This window comes from Mustela nigripes, chromosome 12 (assembly GCF_022355385.1).
Source record: "Mustela nigripes isolate SB6536 chromosome 12, MUSNIG.SB6536, whole genome shotgun sequence".
Taxonomy (NCBI): Eukaryota; Metazoa; Chordata; class Mammalia; order Carnivora; family Mustelidae; genus Mustela; species Mustela nigripes.
The window spans coordinates 98,587,636-98,607,128 of record NC_081568.1 but is presented as its reverse complement, the minus strand read 5'-3'; the positions used below and the strand labels follow the sequence as shown (position 1 = coordinate 98,607,128).

At 45.3% G+C, this 19,493-nt stretch overlaps 1 long non-coding RNA gene across 1 annotated transcript in view; it reads left to right on the top strand.

Moving 5' to 3' along the window:
- Window positions 1–3,862: 3,862 nt before the first annotated feature.
- The window catches only part of LOC132027944 (uncharacterized), a 22,475-nt gene continuing 6,844 nt past the window's right edge, over window positions 3,863–19,493 (top strand). The window contains exons 1-3 of the long non-coding RNA XR_009407267.1: window positions 3,863–4,739; window positions 7,532–7,657; window positions 13,296–13,421. This is a non-coding gene — a long non-coding RNA (uncharacterized LOC132027944). The remainder of the gene's footprint in view (window positions 4,740–7,531; window positions 7,658–13,295; window positions 13,422–19,493) is intronic.

Here is a 19,493-nt window from a genome sequence, read left to right as displayed (position 1 = left end):
TATTTTTTTCAAGGGGAGATGTCTCTCTAGCTCCTATAAAACTTTTACAGTCCCTACCTAAGTTTTGCATTCCCCACTGCACCCTAGCTGGGCTCCTCAGAATACCCAATAAGCCTTTGTGATTTATAATTGGGCCCCGTTCTCTGAATAAAGAGACTTTCCACAGTGCAGAGTTTACATCCACACAGTTCTCCCAACACTTGCTTTCTTCCTTTGGGCAGCCCCAGATTGCCCCCAGGGCAGGACCGTGAGATTCACGGGACATCTGAACTCTGCCCAAACACTGTTTAACCCCACGGTTACCCCTCTGACTGCGCTGACCTTTGGGGTGGGGCGGAGGCAAGAAATCCAACCTTCCTTTACTCCTCGTTATCCCACCCTGTCACCTCCGTTTTCTACAAAACACATGTACTTTTGAAAGAAAAAGAAAGAAAGAAAGAAAGAAACGGTCTTTCATCTGGGATATGTTTTCTTTACCAGAGCAAGTGTGGGGGAGGGAGAGGGCGGGGAAAGGGGTACCAACGTGCCCAGCAGCAGGAGCACCTACAAAAACAATCCTCACTTGGTGAGGCACGGAGGGAAAATCTTACTAAGGAAAAGTGTCCTGCAACTCCGGGAAGGCTGGGCGGCTCACCACGGGCAGTCTCGGGCGGCGTAGGAGAGCGGAGGGATGAAGGGAAAAGAGATGGAGAGGGGGAAGGGCAGGGGGAGGGGGCGGGGGCGATCCGGAGCAATTCAATGGTGCTTTGATTTAACAACTCCAAGCCCTTTGAAAACATTTTGCCAAGAAAAGCTTGCCATCAACACGTATAATCTCTTATCAGAGGCCCCTGAAAGCCCGGGCCCTGGGGTTAATTCCCCCATCGCAATGAGTTTGAATCAGCTCTAAACCCGCAGTGACATGAAAGCGCCCGAGCTTCGGGCCGCACAGAACCCACTGCGATCCGCCGACCGGGGAGGATTACGGGGCCCGTTCCGCGGCGAGCTCGCCGGCGGGACGGGCAGGCTCAAAAGAAAAAGAATAATTAGGGATAATTGCTTGTGTCCAAACACAAGCATTAAGGCCCCCTGTTCCCCTTTGGGACTTTGTGAGCCAGAATGAAAGAGACACCCCCTGTTTTGACAGCTGGACCAGCGGCCTGGATCCGTGACCGAGCGGGGAAGCGCTCCCGGCTGCTGGGAACGCGGCCGAGCCGGGCCGCGGGTGGGCAGGCGACCGCCCGGGCGGAGCCCACGCACGGGGCCCCACTGTCGCGCTCAGCCCTCCCGGAGCTCGGGCAGGGAGGGGAGCGGGTTGTCTTCCCCGCAACTGCAACACCCGCGGCCTCGGAAGTGTGGTGCGCCCAGAAGGCCCGCGGCGGGCTTGCGGTGGCCCGAAGCACACGCGCAGCGCCCCGCCGCGGGTTGGCGGGACCTGGGGCCCGAACGTGGCGCCCGGGCCGCCTGAGGTACCGAGGCAGCCGCACCGCCCGGTCGTTACTCTACTAAGTTTGCACACGGAGCTCCACGTGGTCTCTTGAGACCCACCACCGCTCACAAACGGGACTATGCCATCCCACCTCGCTTGGCATGGGGCGGCAGGAGCCGCATTTGGAGACACCCGAGTCCCCGGGGTGGTCCTTGCCACAACCGGCTGCGCCCTTAAAGCTGGGGCCCGTTTTAGGAGGCCTCTCTTTGTGGCTTGGAAGTAAAGAATGGAACGCAACCAGGGAAACGGGCTCAATGTATGCCCGTTGCATCAGGGCCCACAGTCCTGAGACTACCTTGATGTTGGGGTTTGGGTCCAGGGCTTTCCGGAGAGGAGACTGCATAGACCTCAGCCAACGACTTCCAGGGGCCGAACTTTCTAGAAGCTTGGCCAGTTTCTCCTGCGAAGTCCAGTAAACCGCAGTACCGAGAAGGCTAGGCCAAGCCTGGAGGGATCCTTGAAGGAGTGCGGTGGGTAATGGGGGCGGGGGGGGGGGGGGGGGGGCAAAAGGTGGTTCCTGCCAGCACGATGCCAGCTCCTAAGGCGAGGGGAGGGGAGAGAGGGAGGTGGAGAAAGGAGAGAACCTGACTCAAATATGGTCTGTCTAGACCACCCTGAACACCTGGACCACCCAGGCCGAAGCTTCGAACTGCGTGGCCAACTGGCTAGAAAGTCCGGGAGCCGGCTGTGGATCTTCCAGAAAGCCTCTCTTACAGAGAACCACGAACTGGGGTCTTTCAGGGCAGCTGGCAGCTCTGCAGCCGCCGGAGTCCACACCCACGTCGCCCCCAGTTGCTCCGCCTGTGCTCCTGCTTCCAAATACGATCATATGTGGGACTGGGGGAAGAGTGGGGAAGCTGCGCTGCGGACACGCGGGCATGAGTGATTAATTAAAGGGAAACCACATCCGACAAGAAAAGAGTTTTCTGAAAGAAGCCGAGTCTGAGAGGAGCTCCCGACCCTGCAGCTGTGGCCCAGACAGATCCACCAGCTGCCAGGCCCTCCCCACGCAGCAGAGGACACGCGCTGGGGCCTGCTGCTCTAGATGAGAGGTTCTGGCTTGTGAAAACGGTGTGCCTTAAAACAAAACAAAACAAAACAAAGAACTCAAGGTTAGATGTTTTTCCGGTTAAGGCCTGTAACTGAGTGAAGTGGCTGAGGTGACCTCTGGGCTTCTCACTGGATCACTGTGGCCACCTGGGTTCTCTGCAGGGGCGTTAGACTTAGTACCCACCCCACAGGGATCAGCTAAACTCACTCCTGGTTCTGAGTCTATACAGCAGAAACCCAGTTTAGCAAGCCAAGCACAGCCAATTTTGACTCTAGACATTACTGCAATGGAGACAAAGATTTTATATCAGTAAGTTTACTAGGCCAGCAAAACGCGCGCTTGCTCACATTTTTCTTTCCTTCCATCCCTACGATTTTGGGAAAATCCTATGAGAGCAACGTTTCTAACAGATAGAGAAAGAATGCTATTTGCTGAATATCTATTTTCATTATTTATTAAAATATCCTCGGCCTGTTGAGGATTAAATACAAAATACAGCTTAAAACTGTAGGTACCTTTCTAAATTTTTCTAATTATAGGTTTCTGATAATTTCCTTGGCCAGAGGACAGTTGGGAAGATTCTAAACGAGGAAAAGTGTTGTGTTCCTTTGCCATATAAGGATGACTCCCCCTGCTCCCCCCTCCTCCCCAGAAAGTCAGGAAATTTAAAAGCCTTAATTGCAAAGTACTGGGCCCTCTTCCTTGCATTGCAATGGTGAAGTTCTCTGAATCTGCAGACTCCATCACATTTTTTTTTTTCCATGCGAGACCTCAGGTTTAGAGGCAATCAGTGCTTTATTTATTTGTTCTAGAAGTCGGTGCGTGTAATATTCTGATGACAGCAAGGGAGACCTTCCTGCTCCTTTCTGGTGATTCCGAAATCCTCCCTCTTCTCTCTCCGGCTGCTTAATCAGGCTGCCCTAAAGAGAAGCCTTTGGTTGAGGGTATTGTTTTGGTTTTGAGATTTAATACTGCTTACACTTTATTACACCACACTGGTTTCAACAACATATAAAAGCTATGATATTTAATATTCAGTTTCAGAACCTTGGCCAAAAGATGATATTATTTGACGAAGAAACTACAACTGATGCTGAGGAAAATAAGAATTTCCGTCGAATCTACACTTCCTCGAAATTTTAACACTTTTGCTTAAGCGGCGGTGTGGGCGCGTTTCCCCGGTGGGCTCAAAATACGCGAGACAATCCGAGAAAGGAGGTGTGAAAATGACGTAATACGTCTGAGTTTCCGCGCCGCGTGAGTCAGCTCGGCGTTTCGGCGTTACTCGTTGGCTCAGGGCGCGCCCGGAGCGCGGTGCGGGGGGCGGGCGGTTGGGCCTGGCGGGCTGCGGCGAGGCGGGTGGTCGCCTCCGGGAGCGCGGGAGAACTTTAACCCGCCCAGTTCGGAGTTGAGAATTGCTAGCGCCCCTCCCCGGGCTTGAGAAGAGGGAGAGCAGGGAAGGACAGTGAAGGACTCGGTGCCTAACCTTGAGTTTTCCGATACATTCATTTAGGGGTTCGAAACATACTAGTTTTGCTCCACAAGTCGCCGCCAGGGCGGCCACCGAACCCCTCCGACCCCCGTGGAGGCCAGCTAGTGCTACGTTGCGCGGGGTCCGCGTGGACGCGCCACTTGAACAGTGGGGACAATCCGCGTCATCACGAATGTCCTCCCGCTTAGGGCTTTTTTGGAAAGTCTCTCTCGAAGGTCTGACTGGGGAGACCCGGGCGTAAAGGCCTCCAGCCAGGAGCCAGGGGTTCCCCCCACAACCACCTTTTGTGACCCCATGAGAGCGCTACGCTGACCAGTGCCCGGAGGTCTGTGAGCACCGCGTGGGAGGCCGCGTCCAGCAGTCTCGGTCTCCCAGCGCGGGTCAGGACCGGCTGCAGTTGCTCTTGTGCCCTACGAGTCGCGGCGAGAAGGGCGCAATGTCAAGATCGTTCTTCCAGCCGAGCCGGCGAGCCAGGGCCTGCTCCCGACTCCCGCTGGGGAGGCGCCGGGCCCAGCTCCCTTCAGGGCCCCGCTGAGGGCGCGTTTCTCGGGATTCGCGCCGCACGGTCGGCCTGGGGGTTGGGAGAGAGGGCAGCAAACAAGATCTTTCTCTGGATGGGAAGCTCCATTTCGCGCCAAAGCGGGTCGGGTAAACAGGTCGCGCGAACGTTCCTTGGAACTGGAAGCCCCGGGGACAGTGCTGGCAACCTCCTACGCCGACCAAACGGGGTGAGTTACAGTTTTAGAGCAAATCTCAAGTCTAGCGGTTTAGCTGATGAACTCAGCTTCTACTTTTAAGAAGCAAATAAAAATTCAGATGGAAAAGGCTAAAGGAGTCCCCCTCTTTCTCCAAAGAGCTGCGCACACCCGGTCCTTTACACTGCCTGGCACTACTACAGCGATGAAACGTTTCTTTTGTGGGTTAGGTTAGAATAAATATCAACCAAAGCTATAAAAAAAATTAGAGGTATTTTTGCCACTGCCCTTCTGCACATTTTATGTTTGTGGGTGGTATCTTTCAGTCTGTACATAGAGGCATATATATATTTGCTAGAGTGCATACTGTGGGCTCAAATTTGCATTCTAAAACTCAGCAAAAATAGTTGTGGATCCCATCACATGTGCTATGCTTGAGCATGCTGGCCTTCCCAAAGACCAATCAAAACGCTGTTTTCTTTTATTTAGAATCTCCAAAACAGGAACAAACTGTGCTTTTAGATGAAGCTACTCTACATGTGAAAAAATGATGTGCATACTTGTATTCACAATGAGATGTTTAAAATTCATTTATTTCTCTAAGCTGACTCCAGGGTACTGGGGGTAGGGTTAGGTTTGTCTTCTTGCAGGGGCCTTTAGGCCAAGTCAGTTCTTGGCTCCTAGAGTAGTGCCTGATACTGTAAAACACTACATTTAGACAGATTTACACAGAACAGAAGCTTTATTCTCACTCTTCAAATTCCAGCAGAACAGCATAAGGGGTTTTCCTATGTTCCAGACAGCCTGACTGTTTTTCCAGGTTAAATGTTTGAGCCTTAGCCTATGGCAGCTCAACTAGAATCATGACATTATTGAGCACAGAAATGAGATGTTTTATCAGGTATATATGTGTGTGTGTGTGTCCACATTGTGGAACAAAGATATTTTTAAAGATACAGGTACAATAACCTTGATGAAACAGTATATATATATATATATATATATATATATATATTCACACATTTTTCCCCCTAAACAATATTTTTATGAAGGCAAGCAATGGGGAAAGATAGTATCAAGATTATTTTTCCAGACGCCTTCTGAGTGAAACTGATTTCTTTGCACTGAGGCAGGATGATTTTCCTCTAACTTGAAAGTAAGTGACTACTATTGACATTGGTAGAAAAGCCACTCAGAAAACTGCTTTCCCCCCTCTGCTAATGAAAAGTATATTGTATTTCAACCAAATGAACCCCAGAATTCTTTAACTGGACTGCCAGGTATATCACCATTAATTAATAGAATGTAAGTGCTATTTTGGGAGATGAGAAGCTCCTCTGGTAGGTCCTGGGTGTGCAGAGTTATGCTTATAACAACACAGATACACTTCAGGACACAAACTGTGAGGGAATATTCAAGTCAAATACATATGTACATTTTGCAAAAGCAAAAGATATTTGCATTATCAGAGTTAGAACAGAGACTAGACTAAAAATAATGCTCCCTACTGCTACATCAATTCATAGCTGGTAAGATCATTTAGAACTTTTCTTCCATATACATTTAGTTGCATGTGTATGAGGTTTGGTGCAACTATGACATGTACCTCCAAAGCACCCAAGAAACCTGAAATAGTTAAGTTAGCCCCTAGATCTCTCTTCCCTTACAGGTCTTGCTTATGGAGAATAGTGGAAAGTACAATGTTCTGAGTTAAACAAATATTTAATTTGCTCCATGTCCAAGGCAAATCAAATTTCAGGCCAACATATGGGCTCCAGCTTAGGGCTGGAGACATAGTCCCCAGTTGGGCCGGGGGTGAATGATCTATGTGGTCATTGTTGGAGGTTTTTGCTGGGCTAAAAAGATTCTGGGTTATCTACCTTCCCAAGGAATGGGGAGAGACTTGAGTTCTTCATTCTAGGACCCATCTTGGGTTAAAGTTCCCTGAAGCAGGCCCAGAATGGTTGATGCGTATTTATTTATTTTTTAAAAAGATTTTATTTATTTATTTGACAGAGATGACAAGTAAGCAGAGAGGCAGACAGAGAAAGTGGGGGAAGCAGGCTCCCTGCTGAGCAGAGAGCCCGATGAGGGGGTTTGATCCCACAACCCTGGGATCATGACCTGAGCCGAAGGCAGAGGCTTTAACCCACTGAGCCTACCCCCGGTTGATGCATATTTAGAATTTAGCTTCTTATTTGTCTGACTGAGTTCCTTTAGGTCAGGCATAATGATTTTACTGAATTAGGGTTCCCCATACTTAGCCCCGTGCCTGGACATGGTAAATACTTGATATGGATCAGGTAAGTCACTTCAATTTTTCAGTTCCTGGGAGAGAAGTTCTCCTTCATCAGGGTCTTTGGGTCTTTAGGGGCCTCCAGAACATCTAGATACATGCTCTGCTATCATAGCTATGAGCCACACGTGACCACGTGTGCTTGGAATGTGGCTCGTCCAATGGAGATATAGTGTAAGTGTAAAATACTTATTAGATTTTGAAGACTTAAGATGAAAAAAAAAGAATACAAGGTATCTCATTAACAATTGTTGTATTGATTCTATAATGCTATAAAACTTTAGGTATATTGTGGTAATTAAAACAGAGTTGTGGTAGACTACTTTTAAGATGATTCCCAATAACCTATGCCTGTAATTCCCTCCCCAAGAATGTAAACTGGACATAACAGGTCAATGCTAACAAATGAAAAATAGCAGGAATGATAGAATATAACTTCTAAGATGAGATTTCAAAATCTACAAAACACAGCTTCTATCTCGGATGCTCTTTCTCCCCTACGTTAGCTTGTTCCCTCTCTTCTGTTTAGAGCCCTCTCACCAATAATGGACATGCTGAAGATGCCAAATGGAGATGAGAGGCCCTGGAGGATGAGAAGTCACATGGAGGAGAACTGAGGCACGTCGGCCAATAGCCAGCACCAAAGGCTGGCCATGTGAGTAACACTTTTTGGAAACAGACCCTCTGGCCCCAGTCAGTGTAGCCCAGCCAATAGCATGACTGCCAACCCAGGAGTAATCCTAAGCCAGAAATGATCCAGCTAAATCACCGATGCACAGCAACTCTAAGATAGTAAATGTCTGTTTCAAGCTAAGTTTGGGAGTAACTTGTTATACAGCAATAAATAACCAATACACAATTGTGAAAATTAATTTCAGTTTTTACTTTTTACAGTGTGGCTCCCTAGGTGGCTTATTCGGTTGAGTGTCTGACTCTTGATTTTGGCTCAGGTCACAATCTCAGGGTTGTGAGATCAAGCCTGTGTGGAGCCTTAACATTCTGTCTCTCAGGGTGCCTGGGTGGCTCAGTGGGTTAAAGCCACTGCCTTCAGCTCAGGTCATGATCCCAGGGTCCTGGGATTGAGCCCCACATTGGGCTTTCTGCTCTGCGGGGAGCCTGCTTCCTCCTCTCTCTCTGTCTGCCTCTCTGCCTACTTGTGATCTCTGTCTGTCAAATAAATAAATTAAAAAAAAAAAAAGATTCTGTCTCTCCTTCTCCCTCTGCCCACCCCCCATTAGTGCTCTCGTTTTCTCTCTTTCTCTCCCTCCCACTCTTTAAAAAAGCAATGTGACTACCAGAAAATTTTAAATAGCATGTGTGGCTCACATTGTATTTCTTTTGGACAACACTGGTCTCTGTGGCTCAGATGGGAGACAAGTGCTTTATGTTTAATTTAGGACTCTAGGGAGCTGGACTCTAATTTATGATCTAGAAAACCATGAACTATTTAGGTGTAAATCTTACAAAATATGTTAAAATCTATAACCCCTTAGCTAAACCAATTTGTGATATTTCCTTATTAAACAACTGTGGATTGAGAGTCAAGAGTTACTCTATTTCCAGAGTTTCTCTGTATCCAGAGAAACTACGTTAATGTCCCCTCCAGCTCTAATATTTTGATTCAGCAACTGCTCACTTCAGCATTTTCTTGCTACCAGGGAGCAATGGTGATGCTGGTGATTGCAAGTTCAGCATTTCTTGTGGTATCCAACCAACATCAGCCCTTCTACTCTTCTGAAATAGCAGAGTGTGGCAAGTGGATCAATATAAGTAGACAATTTGAGACAAAGGAGCAGTCTCCAGCACACCCCCTAATTGCTCCCACAGTCCTCTGCGCCCCTCCACAGCCTTTCCTGGAATCCTTACGTCTCTGGTCATCATCACTCCTGACTTCAACAACACAGAAAACTGTGTTTTCATTTAGGAGTTTTGTAGCTAAGCTGGGAGTTGGGAAGAAATGAAGAACTTAGCTTTCTATTTATTTGTATTTGCAGAACCACAGAGAGCCAAGGTGATAATTAGAAAAACATTTTAGAAAACTGTATTTTCTATTGGATTGTATTTTTCTAATACGGTGACAAGTTCTTATAAGTTTTCAATGGCTAAACATATCAATTTCCATCTTTTGACCAGACGGCCACTCATCTGAGTCTCTTTTGCTCTGACTCTACAGATAATTATGGAATAAGAGCACGTTACAAAATGAACATCATCTTTTGTGCTTTTCTTCTACAGTTAAGTAAGAAATTCTCTCCTTCTGTCTTAAAGACACTTTATTTTGACAGCATGATTGCAGATATAATTAATACATAGCACTTCGAAGGGGAATGATTTCTGTAGTTACATTTTGACCAAAAGTAGATGGTCTTTTAAAAGGCTATCACTGATGGTTCCAGTCACTTAAAGGTGACCCCTGGTGAATGTTGTTGAAAATATTCCAACTTTGGATTTATTGGGTGATTAAGTAAAGGGCAAGTACTGGCTACACAGGCCATCATTCCATAAACAGTAGTGGATAGTGGCTGCTCTGAAATTTTGTATCAAAAAGCCTAACAGGTTAGTAGTGTATAAATCAGCATTACTTTAGCAGCTGACAGGTATTGTTTTATTATATTCATTTCTATGGGGTCTTTAATTTCCAAATTTTTATAACACTATTTTCATGGATTTTAGATTTTCCTTTGGAGATGAATTTTAATCCTATGAGGGAATGGTAAAGTGATGTCACTGATACTGAGACAATTAAAAATCAGAGCTTTATGTTAAGTGATGATTTCAATTCTAGATTTTGGTTTTCAATTTTCTAAATCTACATAATTTTTTCCTAAAAAATTGTTAATGTTCTTCTAAGTACACAAAAGAAAATCAGCCATTTCAGATGATACCAAAGCTTTTCCAAGTTTTCAAAATAACGGGATTAGAATCGTGTGTGTGCTATTCTGTTTTCCATAGGCACTGACCCTGACATTGCTTCACAGAACTAAGCAAGTTGGCTTTCCAAAACATACTGAACAGATGCTTCTGATAACTTTCTGAAACAAGTCATGAACAGCATAGTATGTTAGAGTGGGCTTATTTAAATGAAGGTCTAGGAAGTGATGGTTCTTGTTTTTTCATTTTTATTCTCATTTTAAAGCCAATTTTCTGTTCTTTAACATTTAATATTAAGCAATATCCATCCAACTCTTGGAGAGTTTATATTTTTTCACATTTTCAGGCACAACATAAAAATTTTTTTTAAGTAAAGAAACCTATTACTTTACCAGAGAAATTCTATTACTTTCTTTAGGAAATGATGATTTACATTATAAGGGTTTAGAACCTGGAATTTTTTATCTTCTACTCTTAGAAATCAATCAAACCATTTTCAGGCCTTTGTCTCCTCTTTAATCCTCCTCCTTCTCAACCCTTCGACCTCCTTATCCACCCACTAGACCATCTCCCATCCTTCCCAAGCCACACACAATCTCGTTATTCTTCATTCTCTCTAACTCTCTCTCTCTGAGCCAGACCCTCTACCTTTGGTGATTGTGCATCTTGAGCAGACCTGTTCCAGTTCCTGAGCCTTAGCCTAATTCAGCCTCTGGTGAATAATCCTGTTCCTTCCCCCACCACCCCCAACCACATTCAGCGGCCTGATAGGATGCTCTCTTCCTCTCTACCTTGCCAGATACAAAGAGGACTCACAAGGAGCTTGCCAGACAGACCCAGCTTTAGCGAAGGAAAGTGCTTGCAAAGCAAGGAAAGGAAGAAGCAGTTCTTCTGAGGACTTAAATTAATGTTAAAAAGAAGGAAAAGAGTTGACAAGCAGTTTTCAGGGTATGCATGATGCTTCCAGTTGTCTTTCTGAAAGCCTTGCCTGCTGGTGCCCCAGTGGCCCCAAGGCACTCCCACATAATTTGCTGTTACTGGCCATGCAAATATTTTTTGAAATTGCAATTCAAACCCAGACTCACAAACAGGTGCCTTTGAGTGCAATCAGGATAAAATACACATGTGGCTATTATTCTCTTGCTTTGAAAAGGTGATGAAGGGCATAAGGGACTATCAGGCGAGGCCATCCCATCCTTGGGTAAATTGCCATGAGCCCCTGTGTGGATCCAGACCCTCCCTTTGTTTGAGATCCAGTATGTGATCCTGCAGATGACTGACAAGGGCAGACTTGTAACAACATTATTTCAGGAGGATAATAACCAGCCATCATAAATTCCTTTTTTAATAGTTTATTGCAGGTTGTAGGCTCTTAACCATGACTTTATTTTACAACACCAAAGAAAGTAGTAGTTCCTTTTTGCTGCTAGTCTCTAAAACCACTGTAAGACATTATAGTACCCTCAGAGAAAACCTGGCCTTTCATGAAATGAATCATAAATAGCTGAGTTAAGAGAACGACTGTTAAAGAGAAAAAGCGAGGAAGGAAAGAGAAAAAGAAATATCTGTCTGAGATACAAAAGAAATGATCTGGGAGCTCCTTCCTATACAAATAAAATTGGAACCCAACTTTTATAGCCACACTTACTTAGTCTTACTTCCCTGGGTGATAAAGGAAACTGAACAAAGAAATCTCTAAAGGCTTTATCCGTAACTATGTAGGAAAATGAAAATGAGTTAGGGAGTAGCTCATTCTGAGATTTGAACGAGGAGTGCCCGGTTCCGTTTCATTTTGTGTTCTATTGGGGGTACACCATTTCATGGCTAATTCCTTGCAGTGAAAGAGAGACATTACAGTTTTCATTAAAAATCTCATGTTTTCTCAGGATTTTTACATCTTGACTTCAAGGCATGCTGCAAGAAGTCTTCACCACTGTGAGATCTTATAGTTTCAGACCACACAGCAGTACCTGTGCTATCAGTGGCCATCACGAAATAGAAAATAACTTTAAAGATATTGAATTAGAGGAGATAGTTTATAAGAGCATGTATATCTCTCTTTTTTTTCCTTTAAAAATCTTTTGGCTTTCTTTGGAAAAATATAGAAGAGAAGCCCTGAAGTATCTTTTTGAAAAACAATTCTTGTGAAACACACATAGAGTTAAAGCCATGCAAGTCAGGTACATATGTGACTAATCGTATTTTTGATATATCTCTCTGCCTAATCATTAACTTGAAATGCCATATAAGAATTTGTAATCCACAGTAAATTATTTCACAGAAATAATTTAAGAGGGCTGCTAATGTGAAACATTCTAGTTTCCACCAGCAGTTTGCTGCCAAATGTTGTGGGAAAAAAAAGGAATCCCAGATATAAGTTGACATAAATTATAGTGAATATAAATCTCTAATGATCAAGTGGCAGTTAGAGATTATTGCATTTAGAAAATAGGGAAAAAACATATTATACACCATAAAGTCTTTCCAGGGTCCATTTTACATATTAGGAAACTGGATCTTTAAAAATCCTCTCAAAGCCTTTTAATTTCTTTGTTTAATGACCTAGACTCAGTGTTGTACTTTTCAAAATATATTGTAATAGTTGAGTTTATTGAGCATAGGAAATAGAGGGGGAAATCATATTTTAATTACCAGAGAGACTGCCTAAGCTCTGTTTAAAATGTTAGAAAATTTTAGCTTTCAAACTAAAACCTTTCACTTTTTTCAAATGTTCTTCTCATAGTATCCTTTTTGCAGAAAAAAATCAGAATAACTCCAAATGATAATTATCCAAGTAATAGTTAAGAGAGGTTCCCCCCCCTTTCAGATTCCTAGGTTTTCTGCAAAGCTGGAAACATTTGAGTGGAAATAATGTTCAGATTATAAAAAGCAGCAGCACATGAGTGAAATCAGGCAGAATTGGCCTGACAGGGGGTCAGAAAAAAGAAACAGTGACATGCAGCCACTCAAATGGCAACATTATTCAGGTAGAAATCCATAATTAGCTGAATTTTATTGAGTTTAAAGGATTATATAAAGCACAGAAGGAAAATAGTAAGTCTGGTTGAGAAAATTAATGCCCTTTCCAAATCTTCATCCTTTCCTTCAAGATGTGACTCCAAAGAAAGACAATTACGTCAAAGAAGGTTAGAGGCCTAATTCTGAACATTGCCTTTTAAGCACATTCTAGAGACCTATTAGACATCATGTAAACTGTAGACAGCAGTGTTTCTACCACCCCAATACTAAACATCTGTACGCCAGCTTCTTGAGAGCAGAAATGGAGACATATGCATTTAACATATTCCAAGAGTATAGTCACAAGGGAAAATCTACCTTTCACCATATATGGCCATTGTGCAACTCTATCCAAGAACTCAGTGTAGATATTTATGTAATATCTCCACTCCTTCTCCCTGCAGGTTGGCAGAGGTTTAAGGAAATTCTTTGGGGAGGCCCCTGCAAAGTCGGTCTTCTAAAATGTGAATGGTGTTGATGGAAAAATCTGAAGTGCTCTTTTGAGCATGAATTGGACTATAACCACGTGGGTATGTCAGAGAATTTCTTATCAATCTTTCTAAAAATATCAATAAGTATAAAACTTACAGTTGTGATGCTACTAGACATTTCATTTGTGGCAGAGTTTTTTGCTTGCTTTGTTTGCTCTTGGTAAGGTGTGATCTTGGCCCATTTGTTTGGGGAATATCTTACTATGCACTCAGATTCTAGTAATGGAAAAGAAGAGCTATGGGATAAGGTGAACACTGGGTGGCATTTTCTAAGTCAATTTAAGTGACTTTGGGAAATTTTCCCACATGACTAGCTTAACACCTTGCTGATTATTAAGGAGAGGAAATACAAATAAAGGGCAGAGCTTCAATAGTGGTATTCCAAAGGAGACAGAGTGTTAGAAAGGACACAAATTTTTTCACAAGTGTAATTTGCTTAATTAAATCAGTATAAAATGAGCATGCTTGAGTACAGGGTATTTAATGAACATAGAGCAGGTGTGATAATGCAGTCATATAACTATGATATTTTACCACAGAACTTTATTATTTATTTTTAAAAAGTTTTATTAATGTATTTATTAAAGATTTTATTTATTTATTTGACAGAGAGAGAGATCACAAGTAGGTAGAGAGGCAGGCAGAGAGAGAGGGGGAAGCAGGCTCCCTGCTGAGCAGAGACCCCCCCCCCCCGCTCCCCCAAGTGGGGCTCAATCCCAGGACCCTGAGATCATGACCTGAGCCAAAGGCAGATGCTTAACCGACCAGGCCTCCCATGCACCCTTAGTACAGAACTTTAATGGCACATCAGAAAGGCATGTCAGAAAGACTGAATTCTAATTCTACTTTGCTCTTTACTGGCTTTCTGACTGTGGCTAAGTTCCTCATCAGAAAGAAATGGAGATGATCATACTGTACATCCTTACCTCACAGTTCCTATGAACATCAAATAAGAGAACAAATACAAAATTGCTTTGAAAACTGTTAAACACTCAGAAGCACAAGATACTATTATTACCATATTCTCTACCACCCTGCAATAATAGAATGCCATTTTCATGTCACTGCTAATGGAGGACTCCCACTGGGTTTTCTTTTGAAAAATCAAAAGAAGGCCATTGCTGCTCCCTGGAAGGGGCCCTCGGAGTATGGAGGAAGGGCCCTCCTGGCTCAGTGAGCATCACTCACTGCTCTGGATGGACACTCTGTGTCCAGGGTGCTTTCCAGGAGGAGGGGCAGCATTCTTGTGCCCACAGAGAGAGCATGGCTCTGCAAATCGTCTTCTACCTGCCTGTCTCCCACATAGGTTAATATCAAAAATCCTCTCAAACTTCCGGCATCAGAATATATGTTCTGATGATAGAGAAGTTTCAAAATGCCATCGCTGCCTGGCCTAATCTCTCTTTATCCAACAGTAGTACATTTACTGCTTCTCTACTCTGCTCACCCTTCCTGCAAAATATATTATATATTATATATATAAAATGTGTTCAGTAAATTGCTTCCTAGTAGTGGTTTTAACCACAGGGTTCTAGGGGCGGAGTGGGGGAAGGCCTTAAAAATGTTAATTATCTGGAGCATAGAGCTTAACATTCTGGACTCCAAGATGGTATTTAAGCCTATTTAGATTTTCTCCAAATTCTTTAAGGCTAATGCAACTTCTGAATGTATCTAGTAATCTCTAATTATTTGTGGAAATGGTATATGTGAGAAGACCAGATTAAATCCACAGATAATCCCAAAATCTCATTTTAGCCAACAGTGTGGCTCTTTTCCCACCAAGCCCAGCACTCGAAGGACCATTAAGAAGAGCTGAGTGGAGTTTCAAGCTCCCTATTCTCCTGACCACCCTCTGATGGAGAAGTTAAGGAATCAGCCAAACTGCTGGAAAAGAAGCCAGGAGAAAGGAAACTGAAAAATCAGGAGCCTGGGCCATGGCCAAGGTAGAAAAGCAAATGCTGAGGAGCTGAAAGGCCCTGGAGCCTAGCATAAAGGAGCAACCCACAGAGCCACACCCTGGAAGCACTGGGTTTCCAGGAGTAAGGGCCGTGCTGTTTGGTGGTGCTGCCACACTCAGACCATGCTGTCTGCCCAGTGTGACCAGCTGTGTGTTCATCCAGGGTGAACAAGACAAAGCTATAATCAGAAACCTGCTTTCCTGGCTCAAAGTAAGAAGGACCAGGCAGTGGATTGATCCAAGTGCTCTCTCCTCACTTGAACAGAATTTGCTAACAGGATGAGGAAAGGAAGAGGAAACAAAGACTGTTTTTAGGACCATTTTGTAAATCCCACTGGCTTGCATTTTATTGGTTTCTCCTCTTGCTGCTTTCTGGTTTTTCTAATACAGTGGCTTATTAAGGTCATAACATTAATGTCTCACTATCTTTTTGAACCCAGGTGTAGTTTGCTTTTTAAGATTTTATTTATTTATTAGAGAAAGAAAAAGAGAGAGCAGTAGGAGGTGGAGGGGCAGAGGGAGATGGGTAGGGACAAGCTGACTACTCCTGGTGAGTGCAGAGCCTGAGAAGGGGCTCCATCCCAGGACACTGTAATCTTGACCTCAGCCAAGTCAGCCACTTAACTGCTTAACCCGAATGAACCACCCAGCCACCCCCTAGGTGTAATTTTAATGAACATAAAAGTTGTATGGTCTATATAAGGATTATCTGAAATTTCAAAATAAATATCAGTGAAACAAATCAGTGCAAGTCATTTTAGAATAATGTTTTCTAGCAGATGAAACATTGTATGAAGTAGTTTAATGTCTACTAGGTAAAACACACACACACACGCACACGCGCAGTTTGATTTTTGATAGCCTCATCTCCTTCCCCCTTTTCCTGGGCCATTTCCGTTTATGTTGGGTTCTCTCGCCATAACTTTTGGAGAGTTTTGGTTCAGATGTGTCAGGAATTAAATTTGGAAGCAGGAAGAGGAGAAGTGGAGACAATTTGATGAAGGGAAGAGAGCCCGTTTACTGTAAAGTTTTGGGGTGGGATGATGGAAATCTGTGGAAGTCTGTACTATACTAAGAGATAAAAGACCAGCGTGGAGGAGCTACGGTTGGCAAAAACAGAACAAGGAGGGGTGACCAGTCAATTAGATGTGAAAAGCTGGCTCCTGAATTTCAACTCTGAACCACAGAGCTCAGGATTAGCATAACTGAGTCATGTTCAGAATTATGTCCCCTCGGCCCACGCCACCTCCGGGACTCGATATCGTCAACCCGAAAGTAATGCCCAGCGCCAGAGGCTGGGAGGGCGGATGTGGACCTTGGCAAAGAAGGCACGCAAGGACCTTCCCCACGGAGGCTACCGTGATTGCCCCTGGCTCTCGTCGGCTGCTGGGCCCCTCGGCCCGCACAGTTCTCCCGCTCCCGAGCGTCCCTCGCGCTGGCCGGGCAGCGGCCGGAAGGAGGGGTGCATCTAGAGCCGCTGCGGGGTATAGCCGGGTGTGTAGGCGCCTGACGGCGGGGGGTCTGGGGGTCTCGCACCGAGCTCTCCCCGAGGGGCGGTTTCCGAGCTCCCCGCTCACCAGCGGCCCGGCCGCCGGAGCCCCCGCCTCCCCTCCTCCTCACCCGCGCGCCCCTGGCTCCTCCGCCACTGTTCTTAGTCCTTCTTTCCTGCCCCCCTGCGGCCATCGGGGGGAAAGCAGCGCGACCTCTCGGTCGTGGCTGCCAGGGCCGCCAGCACTGCCACTTCGGCAGTGGGTACCTGGGTCCTGCGTGGATGCGCTGCGCTTGGGTGGGAGGGAAGGGCTGCTCTTCGAGGGGGTACAGGGGTGATGCCGCACATGGGGCATGGGGCGATGTCCCATGCCGCGCCGGTGGGGAGGATGGCAGGGACACACTTTTCACAAGGCCAGGGCTGGCTGCTTCCCTACAATGACTTGATGAGCCTCTGAAGGGTGGGGACAGTCTCCAGTGTGCATGGAGAAGGAGGAGTGTGAGGGTTTCGCAGCCTGGGGTTTAAGGCCACGCGAGTAACTTGTAGCCACCACCTTTGCAGATCAGGGCTTAGGTGTTTACTGCATTTGTAGTCCCCCTTTGGCTGTCTGCTGGCCCAGAGGGAGTCACAGATGAGGTCCACATTCTGGTAATCGGTGGGTGCCCCCGCCTTTCACTTAGCTAATGCAGCCAGTGAGGTGATGGCTGCCAGAAAATGTTTCCTATCTAACATTTCTCTCACAAAGACAAATAATGATGATAATGATGATGAGTCTAAACATGGTGAACTTCCTGTCGGGGCTTCCCTTACCCACCCTGGTTCCTCACTTAGGAATAAGACTTGAGTAACAAAGATTAGTTGGAGACCTATTGTCCTTTGTAGGTCCCAGGTTTCTGCTCGTTCAGTGTCCTGTGTCAGGTGAAATTATTCATGAGCCTCTGAACAGAGTTGATACGTCTCACTCCTTCCTCCTAGAAATTCCAAGTGGATTTAAATCACTCCCTGGTTGCTGCAGAGGGTCTGTGTTTTATGGGAGTTCTCTAGTGAGCTTTGAAGTATTTGCTTACCAAGTCTGTTTCTCAGCTTCCAGTTCCTGAATGAATTACCCAGCCCTTCTCTCTGCTGCCACTCCCCCTGCCCCCTCAAGTGTGAACTGTGGAGATGTTCTCTAGACAATAGCTTGGAATGTGAGCTCAGGGACTGATCAGTCAATTGCCAGTCCTGGGACACCCATTTGCTACATGCTTGACTGAGAGATTTCAAATGTCTTGTGGAACATGCAGGGAATGGGGGCCGTTGGACCTTATTCTGTGCACAGATTTATCCCCTTCTCACAGGATCACTTAACTAGTTTCACCATTTAGTATCTCGAGCCTGTCGCCTTGTCAGGAAAATGGCCGTTAGCATACGCATACTTTACTCATACTCCTACTTTAGAGAGCGCATTAAAAGCCTCATGTTGAAAACATCTTGGAGCTTCTGTGAGGATTGCCACTTGCCAGAGGTTAGTGTTAATTGATGTCAGGCAGGTCTGTTGCAAAGACTGTAGACTTTTATTTATTTTTTGTTTGTATAAGGGCTAGAGAGGGTAAAGAGAAAATGGGCAGCTAAGGCCCTTAGGGGAGCCAGGCGGCATTTTGCATGACCTGCCAAGCTACTTTAAAAAGCACTGTCATCCAGCCTTCTGGAGGATTAGGATGGGACATGGCTAGGTTGTGTGTTTCAGGGTCTGTGCTTATTGTCCCTATGCTTAATGTGTCACTAAAATCACCATTTCTCTCATTCACACAATGTGTTCAAAAGGTAATTAAAGACTTCCAAGGAGGTTCATGAGCAGAGACGCCCCTGCTGGAGTGGAGATTGGTCACATTCTTATGTTTTACCTCACCAGGGGCCTCAGCTGCATAAGGATTCCTTGATTCTCCTGCTGGGCTTTCCCAGGAAAGGGGAAGGGCTTTGTGACACTCTTCTTATTTAGAGTTTTACCAGAACAACATCATCAACAACAACAAAAAGTAAAACAAACAAGAAATCAAATATACGAAAGCATAGACATCTGGCAAGTTTACAAAGCGCAGATTTCTTACCCTAAAATAATTAAAGCCTGTCAGACTTCGCTGATGCTGCCTCTGGCTGGGCTCATAGCTCCGGATTCCTTGTCACCCACATCACTGCTGATTCATCAGAGGAAGGAGTTCCTGCCACTCTGCTCCCTGGTCTTCTTCAGGGACCTCAGCTTGGCTGGACTCTCACTTTTGAGCATTTCCCAGTTCGGAGTTGAGGTTCCTCTCTGCACCTCTTGGCATTCCCAGGATTTTCCAGAGCGGCATGCAGGGGAGTTTGGGCCCTCACCTGTCACTCTCTACTTTCAGGCCCAGGCAGCAGGCCCCAGACCCACCCATCCAGAAGCCCGCCTACTTTGTATTCACCCCTCCCCTCCCCACCTCTCCCCAGCCAGCCAGCAAACGCTGAAAACCACCTGTTTTGTGTTTTGAAAGCCTGGAAACACCCCATCCTCCACCCTTACAGACCTCCCACTGCGTTCCAGTTTCCTGTCCAAACTCCAGATTTAAGTTCTCAACTCAACTGAAGAACATAAGAGCTTGCTGCATATTCAGGCCTTTCCTTCCTGGAGCAGAAATACAAAAAAAAAAAAAAAAAAAAA